The sequence below is a fragment of the Podarcis melisellensis genome, assembly GCF_964234715.1.
Source record: "Podarcis melisellensis genome assembly, chromosome: 10".
NCBI lineage: Eukaryota > Metazoa > Chordata > Lepidosauria > Squamata > Lacertidae > Podarcis > Podarcis melisellensis.
Genome location: NC_138542.1, coordinates 28138632 through 28149705, shown reverse-complemented (window position 1 = coordinate 28149705; position 11074 = coordinate 28138632). Strand labels below are relative to the sequence as shown.

Genomic DNA, 11074 nt, shown 5'->3' with positions numbered 1-11074 from the left:
CTGAGCTAAGAAGATAAGTAACTAACTAACTATGCAGTCTTTAGAAGACATCTGAAGGCCACTGGCGGACGAAGGGGGAGCAGGGGAGCGGGACACCCCGGGTGCCATCCCTGGTGGGGTGCCATTGTGTCCTACCCCAGGACACGAACCACGCACCCCCCAGGACGCACACCACGCCCCCGAGATGTGTGCCAGCCATGCCCCCACCTGTTCTCCGCTCCCAGAGCATGTAGCTCCGCCACTGCTGAAGGTGGCCCTGGCGGCCCTGCAGAGGGAAGGGTTTTTTTTAATGTTTAATGTTTTATTATGTTTTTATATATGTGGGAAGCCGCCCAGAGTGGCTGGGGCAACCCAGTCAGATGGGCAGGGTATAAATAACAAATTTATTGTTGCTTTTGTTGTTGAATAGGACATCCCTATTTTCATCAGAGAAATGTTGGAGGGTATGCATTAAAAGAACTATCAAGCTTAACTAGATAACCTAAAAATTATTGTCTGGGCATTTGGATTTCACAAATACACATACAGTGGTACCTCAGGTTACATACGCTTCAGGTTACATACGCTTCAGGTTACAGACTCCGCTAACCCAGAAATATTATCTTGGGTTAAGTACTTTGCTTCAGCATGAGAACAGAAATCGTGCTCCGGCTACGTGGCAGCAGCAGGAGGCTCCATTAGCTAAAGTGGTGCTTCAGGTTAAGAACAGTTTCAGGTTAAGTATGGACCTCTGGAACGAATTAGTACTTAACCTGAGGTACCACTGTATACCATTCAGTTAAACCAGTGCTCAGATTACAGCTGGGGGAAAAGAGTGTCTAGCCCCAGCCCCCTATTTTTTGTGATGCCCTCCCTCAGGGACTGAAGAGGGGCTTGATTTGACTAAAATATAGAGGCAAGTAAAGAAGCCTCCTGTTAAAACACATCCCCTTTTGCAGAGGCCTCAGGTCCATCCACAGCATCAATACCACCTGCGAGGAAAGGAAATAAAGTGTGGTGGGAGGAGGAAGCAAATGCCCCCAGCCTTAGATTTAAAATCATTAAAATCACATGGAAATCCCTACGTTTCCCTCTATAATTCGAGCACAAATCACATTACTGCTTTGAAATGTTGAAAACAAAACAGTGACAACTGCTTCACCTAGACTGAGGATCCCAAGCATGCTCTACCCCAGGCATAGGCAAACTCGGCCCTCCAGATGTTTTGGAACTACAATTCCCATCATCCCTGACCACTGGTCCTGTTAGCTAGGGATGATGGGCGTTGTAGTCCCAAAACATCTGGAGGGCCGAGTTTGCCTTTGCCTGCTCTACCCAGACCAGTCCAAGGAACTCTGCAGGACCAGTCCGGTAAATGCAATCAAGCAGAGACACGTGGAGAGATAAGACACTGAATGAAACATCAAAGAAAGCTCTTTTTTAAAAAAAACCCACACACCCTTCTTTCCTGCGTATATAGGTTGCCACCCACTTTCCAGAAGGCTGTGTGGAGTTTTCCCCCTACCTCCCCGGAAAAGAAACATTGGATATCCTGCATAGGAGCCAACTCCTAGGGTGCCCCCAAAATTGATGGGGATTGCATGCACAGCATCATGTGATCAATTTTGCAGGGTGGGGCTTACCTGGACCTCCCCCCCCCCCGCAATATTTTATTCAAGTTGGCACCCCTGATATCCTGTGATAGCTCTGTCCATACAGCATAAAATCCTAGAAATGTAAAGTTGGGAGGGACCCTGAGAATCACCCCTGCAATGCTGTCCCATCTGAGGATCAAACCTTGGCATTATCAGCGCCACACTCTCACCAACTATGACTCTTAATCTCACGAGTTGCGGGTTCGAGTCCCACGCTGGGCAAAAAGATTCCTTGCATTGCAGGAGGTTGGAATAGAGGCCCCTCGTGGTCCCTTCCTATGATTTGGTGTTGTGTGTGTGTGTTGTCGCTTAAACTCTCCTCACCTAGATCAGAAGCAACGGTTCAGCTCAGGCCTAGGGAAAGCTTGCCCACGCTTGACTCGCTCTTCGTATCGCTTTCTTATTATAGGGCAAAGCCGATCGCGTTCAAAACACAAAAGCACAGATGGTCCGACGGCAAACAGCATCCTTGCCACCTGCGAGGGAGGGAAGGAAGGAAACGAAAAGGGCTGGGGCGGGGGGGGGGAGCAGGGAGGAGAGCCCACGCGCCCCAGCCAGAGATTTAAAAGCATTTAATCCCTCAAGAACGGATTAAGAATAAAATATAATAATAATAATGCGGTCCTGAGGCACAGAGCATCCATTCACCCACCGACGACGACGAGGAGGAGGAGACGCGAGAGGAAGGAGGCGGGAGCTGCGCGCTTGGCGCCCCCTTGAAGGTCGTTTGGCATCTTCCATTCATTCCGCCTAGCGCTTCGCCACGCCGCCTCAGAAACAACCGCTGGGCTTTAAAAATTAAATTTTAAATTAAAAAAGAGGAATATTCTCTTCCTCTGAGCTCCCAAAACGTCACCCCTTCTTCGCAACGGGGCGAGCAGAGCCCGAGAGCGAGCGAGGGAGAGGCAGCTCTTCTAACAAAGGAGAGACCCCCCGAAGGCGGGGCGCGGGAGAAGAAACACCTCAGCTCGGGCTTCTTTTTTTCGCGAAGACGGAGGGGAGAAAAGGAGGGATTGGCAGCATTAACAGGTACGGAGTTTGGGGAGGGGGTCGCAGAGAGATAGGCTCGTATGTCCCCTCCCTCATCTCAGCCGTTCACCCTCGGAAGGACGCATGGCCGGCGACAGGAGAGAGCGGCTTTCTAGCTGGCGCATGTTGGGCGTAGGTGCTTTGGGCCAAAGAGGTCGGGGCGCCTGAGGGAAAGGCTCGCGGAAATGGCGAGAAGAGGCGCCTCGCCGCCGCCCGGGAGCCGCGTGTAGCCGCATGGCGAGGGGGCCCCCGCTGCTTCTTGTCGGGTCTGCTCGCGAGGAGACCCACCCCAGCCAGCCCCCTTTCTTCCCGCCTTCGCTTCTCGGGCTGGCAGGCATTCTTCTCCCGGGCTGCGAAAAAGACCCGCACGTTTGGGTCTCTCTCTTTTCTTTCTCCATTATGGGTGGAGGGAAAAAGGCGCGTAGGAAGCGAATACGTGTGACTCATGCGCCGCACTTATTTCCACCTCTCTGAGGGGGGGGGCACCCACCGTAAATAAATACACACACACATATATGTATGTATACACACACACACACATATACATACATACATACATACATACATACATATGCTGAATGAGACCCTAATGAAACAGTTTTAGCAGACCTAGGTCACTGTTCAGGCTGAGGCACAAACCACGTTACTAGAATGTAGCCCTAATAAAAAGAAGCGGGCTTGCTCCAATATATAAACGGATTTGACGCCTGGCAACCTTGACATGGGGAAAGAAGGGGAGCGAGCAGGGAGAGTGAAATTCGTCTTTGTCCTCCTCACTTTGCAAAAGGTTCCACCTGAAATGGTCCTTTCCTTTCTTCTAGAAGCCCCTCCCCCCCCATTTTATTTATTTATTTATTAAAAAATGGAATTGGGTTTCTGAATTGCTGGCAAGCTAAAGCTGATACTCTTGAAAGCCCAAAATAGGGATGTTGGTGGACCGAAACCAAAAGAGGGACACGTTTTCAATGACATGCGGGAATTTTTTGAATGGAACATATTGTCACTGATCTTCCTCTTTCTCTTTTTTAAGGCAGTTGACTTTTCAGCTGCTTAGGTACATTTGCCGTGGGTGTATTTATTAACGCTTCACTGCATTGGCCCTTTTCACCACAAAAAGACTTTGTTCCAACCTTGCTTGTGGCCCACTCAGGTCTAAATCATGCATGCCCTGAATAAAGATGTTGCTTTCACAGGAAATTCAAATTTGCCCTTTTTAAAAAGATCCAGTAGTTTCACCCCACTCCACTCCACCCCTTTAAAGCTCCACTGGAACATTTTTGTGCCTTTTTCTTTTTAAGATAACAATCATCTGTGCAAAATTAAAATGCTGCTACTCTGCTCTGACCGATTCTGTAGGGCTCTGATGGGTATTCAAGAGGGATGCTACAGATTACTTTGGAATTAATTATCAATTTCTTACGTCACTTGGCTGTATTGTAGTCCTTGTGCACCGCTTGGAGACTGGAAGTTAACCGGTTTATAATTTGTTCAAATAAGTAACCGCTACACTGGGGAGTACAAGGCTATGCTAGGAATGCAGGCCTGATTCCAGCCTACATCTGTATAGAGGTGGCATCTTTTCCAAGTCTTGCTTTCTCTCCTAGAGAGGTTTTTTCTCTGTTCTATTCTTCTCTCTCTCTCTCTCTCTCTCTCTTGTGGTTAGCGCCTTTGCTTTTTTTATCACACACCATCAGTGTCCTTTCTGCCATAAGCCATTTGTTCACAAAGCAGAGTTGTCATACAACCTGTTGCTATCACTGATTGCCTTCACAGGCAGGGTGGGGAGTAAAGGTTGTAAATGCAGAAATACAGTGGTGTAGCGTGGGTTGTCAGCACCCGGGGCAAGGCAAGTAATTTGCGCCCCCTAACCTGTGGATTTGCGCCCCTTAACCCTAACCCCCAGATGTTGCGCCCGGTGCGGCCGCCCCCCCCCCTGCACCCCCATGCTACGCCACTGCAGAAATACTAGGTGATGTCCTATGAATTCCTAGAGTAGTTCCATTGGTTACAGTGGGTCTGCTTTGAGTGTGACTAAACATTATGTAGCGCCCCTTATAATCACCATACTCATTAGTATTATTAGCTTAATTTCAAGACAGAGTTAAACTTGCTGAAATGCACTGAAATCGGTGGAGTCCCGATTCTGTGCTGGATTTAGGCTATTACTATTATGATTATTGGCATCGTTGTCTTCAGCCTGCTTAAACATGCCAGATTATCATTTGATTATCCTGCCTCCCACTGGTCTCCTTCTGCTCCTTTTATAGCCATTTTAGTCAGGCCTCTTTTATCCTTGAAAATAGTTGCATCTTTTATGGTGGATTTCACCTTTCCCTGCCTGATTCATTTCAAAAAGAATGCTGAATTTATTATTTATATTTATTCGTGTGGTGCAGTGGTTAGAGAGTGTTGGACTATGACCTACGAGACCAGGATTCAAATCCTGGAACAGCCCCTGCAGATGTAGTCAACCGGGCTTACCAGATTCTGAAATACCTACTGAAGATCACCCCCACCACCTGCAACACAATGAAACCCAGTCTCTAAAGCTACTTAACTGCTCCATTGCTCATATCTTATCCTGCCTGAAGATCTTTGGTGAAAGAAAGGCAAGGTATAAATATAATAAAATGCTCTTAAACATGTCCCGTTGGACTCTTTGGGAGAGGGGCTTAGCCACTAAACTTTACATCAGCTTGCTAAGACTGAAAACTGAACTTTGATAATGAAGTAGTAGGTGGGAAATGGCTGTTCAGTTGAAATCCACCACCAGAAACCCACCAACATGCTTTTCTTAGAAGGGAAGGGTAATTTTCACAACGCTACTTGATGCCACATAGTTTATCTCATCTATTTAAAAACGAAAACAAAGACATTTGTGTACGTACAGAGAAGAACATGTTAATCCACAATGTGGCTCTCAAGTCTCCTCCATTCCACAAGATGATTTCTCCCTTCTCCCACTACATTTTTTGTGATCAGAGATAAGAATGGTGAGGACATGTTAATATCCTCTTTTTGCTGTCGTTTTCTCTCACTCTTCATAGTTCAGGCCTAAATAAATGTGGGCTTTAAACCACAAATTGGGCAAGAAAAAAGATACTTAAAGCAATCTTCAGTTGACTCTATGCTGTATAAATAGCCATATATTTAATGTTCTGAATCAAAGAATGAATAGAATTTAGGAAGCCAATGAGCTAGAGGTGCATGCGGTCTAAAGTCCTAGCATTATGGAAGAATTTTAATGTCCTACATGATGATCTTAATAATGCATTTTAAGAGACTCGAATGAAACACAGTTTGTTTGGGTATCTGACCTTTACAGTAGCTCTTCTCAAGCCTGAATTAGCTTTACATTTTGAGGAGATGTGGTGAGGGTTTTATATTTGTTTACTGTATGTGTTTTAAATGTTTTGATTTTTTTTTTAAAAAAAAAGATATTTATATTTTTGTCAGCTACCACATGCAAATCATTGCTGGCTGGTCGGTAGAATGCTCCTTTCAGAATAAAATAATAATAAAATATGTCCATTTTGCAAAAAACAAGAACAGGATCAGAGAAATCGCATGTGAGCTGATAATGAACATGAATATACATAATATACAGTACACTTCCAACAACCAGTGCAGAATTAATTGCTTTTTAATATGTCTGTTCTGCCTTTGTGATCTCCCCACCCCATGCTTGCACCTGGTCCCTCTCCCCCCCCCCCCCCGTTCTATTTTAAACGTTAGGCTGTAATTCTGTAGCCAGTTTTCTGGGTGTAAAGCCTTCTAAACTCAGCTGGACTACTTCTGAGGACTACATGCATAGAACTGCCTGTTAGTGGTGTGTTGATTTGATACAGCAACAACAATTTGTTTTAGTTTGTAGCTGCATGCTGGCATGTGTAATCACAGTGGTTTCTCATGGTTATGCTGAGTTATCAGCACAGGGATGAATTTAGGAGTAACAGACCTACCTGGGGCAGCAGACTTAGGTCCCACAGGTCTCAGAGGGCACCTCTCATGGACTGGCTACTCATCTCTCCAGTCAACAAGCAAAGCAAATAGTTCACCTTTACTGTTGACAAGCGGCCAGTGTTGCATTTCTGTTTGTTTGTGTTTGTTTAATTTGTGGGGAACTTTACGCCACCACTGCTCATTCGGTGACGTACATATGACTGTGAGTGATTGTGATCCAGACTCATGCATGCAGATTTATAGTCTTCTATGGCAAGCATGCTCTATGCATCAGAGTTATTAAATCTCTGCACATGCAATAAAAAAATAAGGTATCCAGAAATGCAGCAAATATATGCAGGGAGCACTACTGATGATTATTGTTCCTGATCTTTGGTTGAGGTCTCCATGCCTGGTTGGGTACACTGAAGACCCTGTCCCAGCAGCAGGCAAACCCTTCTCATCCTCACCTTTTCCTTGAGCTGCAAATTGGAGCTGGGGACAAGATGGATAAACAGTCGCAGAAGACTGTTACTCGCAGGAGTACAACTTCATGGTTCAGTATGGAGTTGGGCTTGGTGTTAGCGCAAAGTGCTTAATAAGCACACCAAAGGCTTCTTCTGTGTTTGGCTGACAGAGAATGGTTTTTTCCCAGAGGTTAGAAAAATTAGCAACATCATATATTTTTGAGTTCAATCTGTCCCTTTCCCAAGCCTGGCTAAGAGAAGTTGCAAAGGAGAACTATGCGCTTGAATCGATTTGCATTTTCTCCCCTTGATGGTGCATGGGATTTGCCCAAAGCTAAATGCAGCAAGAACAGATTAGAGTTTAATGATTCCTGATCTTTTTATCAACCTGGTACCAGTTTCTGAACATGTGCAGTGTGGTTTGTTGGAACTCTCTCTCTTTTTTAACAGTTGAATAGAACATCCTGTTTATGTCTCAAACAGAGCATGCGTGTGTGGCCTGAGGGTGGGTAGGAGAAGTAGGGTTGCAGTAGCAGGCCAGCCCTTTGACTTTTACACATTCAGTATACCCTATTGGTGTGAAATGAAAGCCCACACCTATCAGAAAATTCTCTTTGCTGTTTCACAGTCCTTTTCAAACTTAGAAAACATACCCTTTCTGCATATATGCAGTATGGCTAATAGGTGATTCATCAGTGGCAGTGTTCAAAATTAGCCAGGCACATTTTGCACCCTGCTGTCGGTCACTTGCAACCAAGGGAAGCTGCCTGGGCACCAGGATGGCGCCTGACATCTCCACCATCTGGAAGTGCATGCCTGGGGATCTTTGGAACGTGACTGTTTTCACACACTAATACCACATCCTGTAGAATTTCTATCCAGTGTATGTTATCTGCGCAATCAGAATGAATTTCAGGAACCAAAATGCTTTTTCTGTGCAGCCTGAGCAGGAGCAAGCAGTAAACAATGTTATAGTTAATTGCCATAGCTTGTCTTCATTTACCCCACCCCACTGTTCTGCTCATTGTTGCGAAGAATTTTCCTACATTATGAATGGTCTGTGTCACCATTAAAAAAAAGAGGTCGGAACAGGCCAATAGATATGTGGACAGTCCCTGGATAAAGTGGCTTTTCTTATTTAAGTTCTCAAAAGTTCTTAACCCAGCTCAAAGTTGTCATCCGAACTAGCCAGATGTTTTACTGATAATCAATCACAGGCAGTCCATCATTTGAAAAATAAGACTTTAGAGCCATCTTGTCGTAAAATGGCAACATTCTGTTTTGGCAACTGTAACCTTGGTTTATGGAGCCATTTGGCACCTAGCAGTGCTGTGGTCTAAACCACTGAGCCTAGGGCTTGCCGATCGGAAGGTAGGCGGTTTGAATCCCCATGACGGGGTGAGCTCCCGTTGCTCAGTCTTTGCTCCTGCCAACCTAGCAGTTCAAAAGCACGTCAAAGTGCAAGTAGATAAATAGGTACCGCTCCGGCAGGAAGGTAAACAGCGTTTCCGTGCCCTGCGCTGGTTCGCCAGAAGCGGCTTAGTCATGCTGGCCACATGGCCTGGAAAAACTGTCTGCGGACAAACGTCCGCTCCTTCAGCCAGTAAAGCGAGATGAGCGCCGCAACCCCAGAGTTGTTTGCAACTGGACTTAACGGTCAGGGATCCTTTACCTTTTTTACCTTATATCTCTTGAGTTTCTAACAATGATCAGTAGCGTAATAATGGAATCATTAATATGCCTAATTTAGGGTTGCCATATTTCAATATTTCAAATTCAGTCACAAAACTTGTTGAGCTTTTTTTTTGGGGGGGGGGTTGCAAAGTTGTTCAGACTCTTCCCCCTCATCTATACTTCTCCAATGGCAATTAGAGTACAGTATTAGAGTTAGAGCATGTTCAAAGCAGTGTTAAAAACTCAGATATATAAGCTAATCATTTATATAGCTGAGGAAGAAGCCTACAAAGAAATAGAAGTGCCGAAAGGGTCAGTGCTGGATTTATTTCTGAATATGTTTGCTATTTCCTCAGTGAAGCTTTATTTCCCTTAAAGAAAAGGATAACATAATCCACTCAGAGCAGAAGTACTTAGATGGTTAAACAGTTGTAATAAGCTTTCACTTACTTACATCCATGTTATGAGATCACAACCCATTTGAAGACTTCCCTCCTTTTCTTTCTTTTTAAAAAGTGGGTTACATATAACATTCCTTATCGAGCCTGCCTGTTACATTCAGTGTGTTACAAGCAACTGTGGGGGTTTTTGAAATCTTTTTCCTGTTGCTGAACTTTATCTTCTAGAAATTATCACCTGTGATAACTTACTTCCTTTCTAGTTCTTGACATGTGTTTTGTTTGAAAGGGCCAGTTTGCAGAGTTGCTGTGGAACTTAATATCTTATGCTCATAATCCCATAGTCGGTCTCCCTGGTCCTCGTCCTCTTCTTTTCAAAGGTGAAGCTAGGGAGAGGAGGGAACACAAAAGATATCACATGGCAGTCTTTACATAAAGGAAGCAGTTTATGTGAAACTAGAGCTCTAGGTCTAAAGGCATCTCTTAGGCACATAAATGAGCCTCTAGCAAGATCAGCCTGCCTATGAACAGAAAGAGGAATCCAATTTCAGCCTGTAAGCAAATTGTTGACTTCTATGGCTGAAGCTAGTACCCTCTAAAAAGCCCAGCTTTAAAATCTACCTGAACTCAGGTGGAAACAGTCCAAAGGAATGGAGGCTGAAAGTCATTTTTTATTTTTTTTAAGAAAGTGATTTTAAGAGACCCCATAAGGGTCAGTTACAGATAGGTAGCCGTGTTGGTCTGCCATAGTCAAAACAAAACAAAAATTCCTTCCAGTAGCACCTTAAAGACCAACTAAGTTAGTTCTTGGTATGAGTTTTTGTGTGCATGCACACTTCTTCAGATACCATCTGAAGAAGTGTGCATGCACACGAAAGCTCATACCAAGAACTAACTTAGTTGGTCTTTAAGGTGCTACTGAAAGGAATTTTTTTTGTTTTGCCCATAAGGGTCAGTGTAGGATACCGGTTAGAGTGCTGGACTAGGACCTGTGAGACCAGGGTTCGAATCCCCACACTGCCATGAAGCTCACAGGGTGACCTTGGGCCAATCACTGTCTCTCAGCCTAACTTACTTCATAGAGTTGTGGGGATAAAATGGGGAGGGGAGAACCGCATACACCACTTTGAGCCTCTTGGAGAAAAGGTGGAATATAAATGCAATAAATAAATAACACCTCCCAAATTCCTGTCCTTACACTTTTAATAGCCTTATAAATCAGTTTTTATCTCATCACATTTGCCACAGCCAGACAAAGATAAGATGAACATTTAATAAGTAATGCTCACTAATAGTATTATCACTAATTGGTTCAATAGCACATTTTAGCTGTACAATAGTTGCTGCCATCATTACTACTACAGTGGTACCTCAGGTTACATACGTTTCAGGTTACAGACTCCGCTAACCCAGAAATAGTGCTTCAGGTTAAGAACTTTGCTTCAGGATAAGAACAGAAATCGTCCTCCAGTGGCACGGCGGCATCAGGAGGCCCCATTAGCTAAAGTGGTGCTTCAGGTTAAGAACAGTTTCGGTTAAGAACGGACCTCCAGAACGAATTAAGTACTTAACCCGAGGTACCGCTGTACTTCTTTCTTTCTTCTTTGCCAATCAGTCGTAGCCAAGTAAGATTGTCTCCCATGAATACAGTGGGTCCGTAAGTGACTGTGGAGGCCAATTCTGGATCCACATGTCCTGACACAGTGGGGACATAGGTTTCCTGGTGGGAGTTGATCACAGTGAGGATTTGCCAAATGTGCCTTCCTCTTAGTTTGTTTCTCCCTTTCGTCCTGAGTTTGTGCTTCTCCAAAGTCCGTGACGCTTTTGGTCAAGGCTGTTCTCCAACTGGAGCGCTCACAGGCCAGTGATTCCCAGTTGTCAGTGTTTGATACTACATACTGAATTTATTAGCTACTTTCTCCAGGTTTGA

At 44.7% G+C, this 11074-nt stretch overlaps 1 protein-coding gene across 1 annotated transcript in view; it reads left to right on the top strand.

The window, feature by feature from the left end:
* The first annotated feature begins 2345 nt into the window (after nt 1–2345).
* The window catches only part of SLC38A1 (solute carrier family 38 member 1), a 38117-nt gene continuing 29388 nt past the window's right edge, over nt 2346–11074 (top strand). Inside the window, exon 1 of the mRNA XM_081928072.1 lies at nt 2346–2663. The gene's annotated coding sequence lies outside the window, so the exon portion shown is untranslated. The remainder of the gene's footprint in view (nt 2664–11074) is intronic.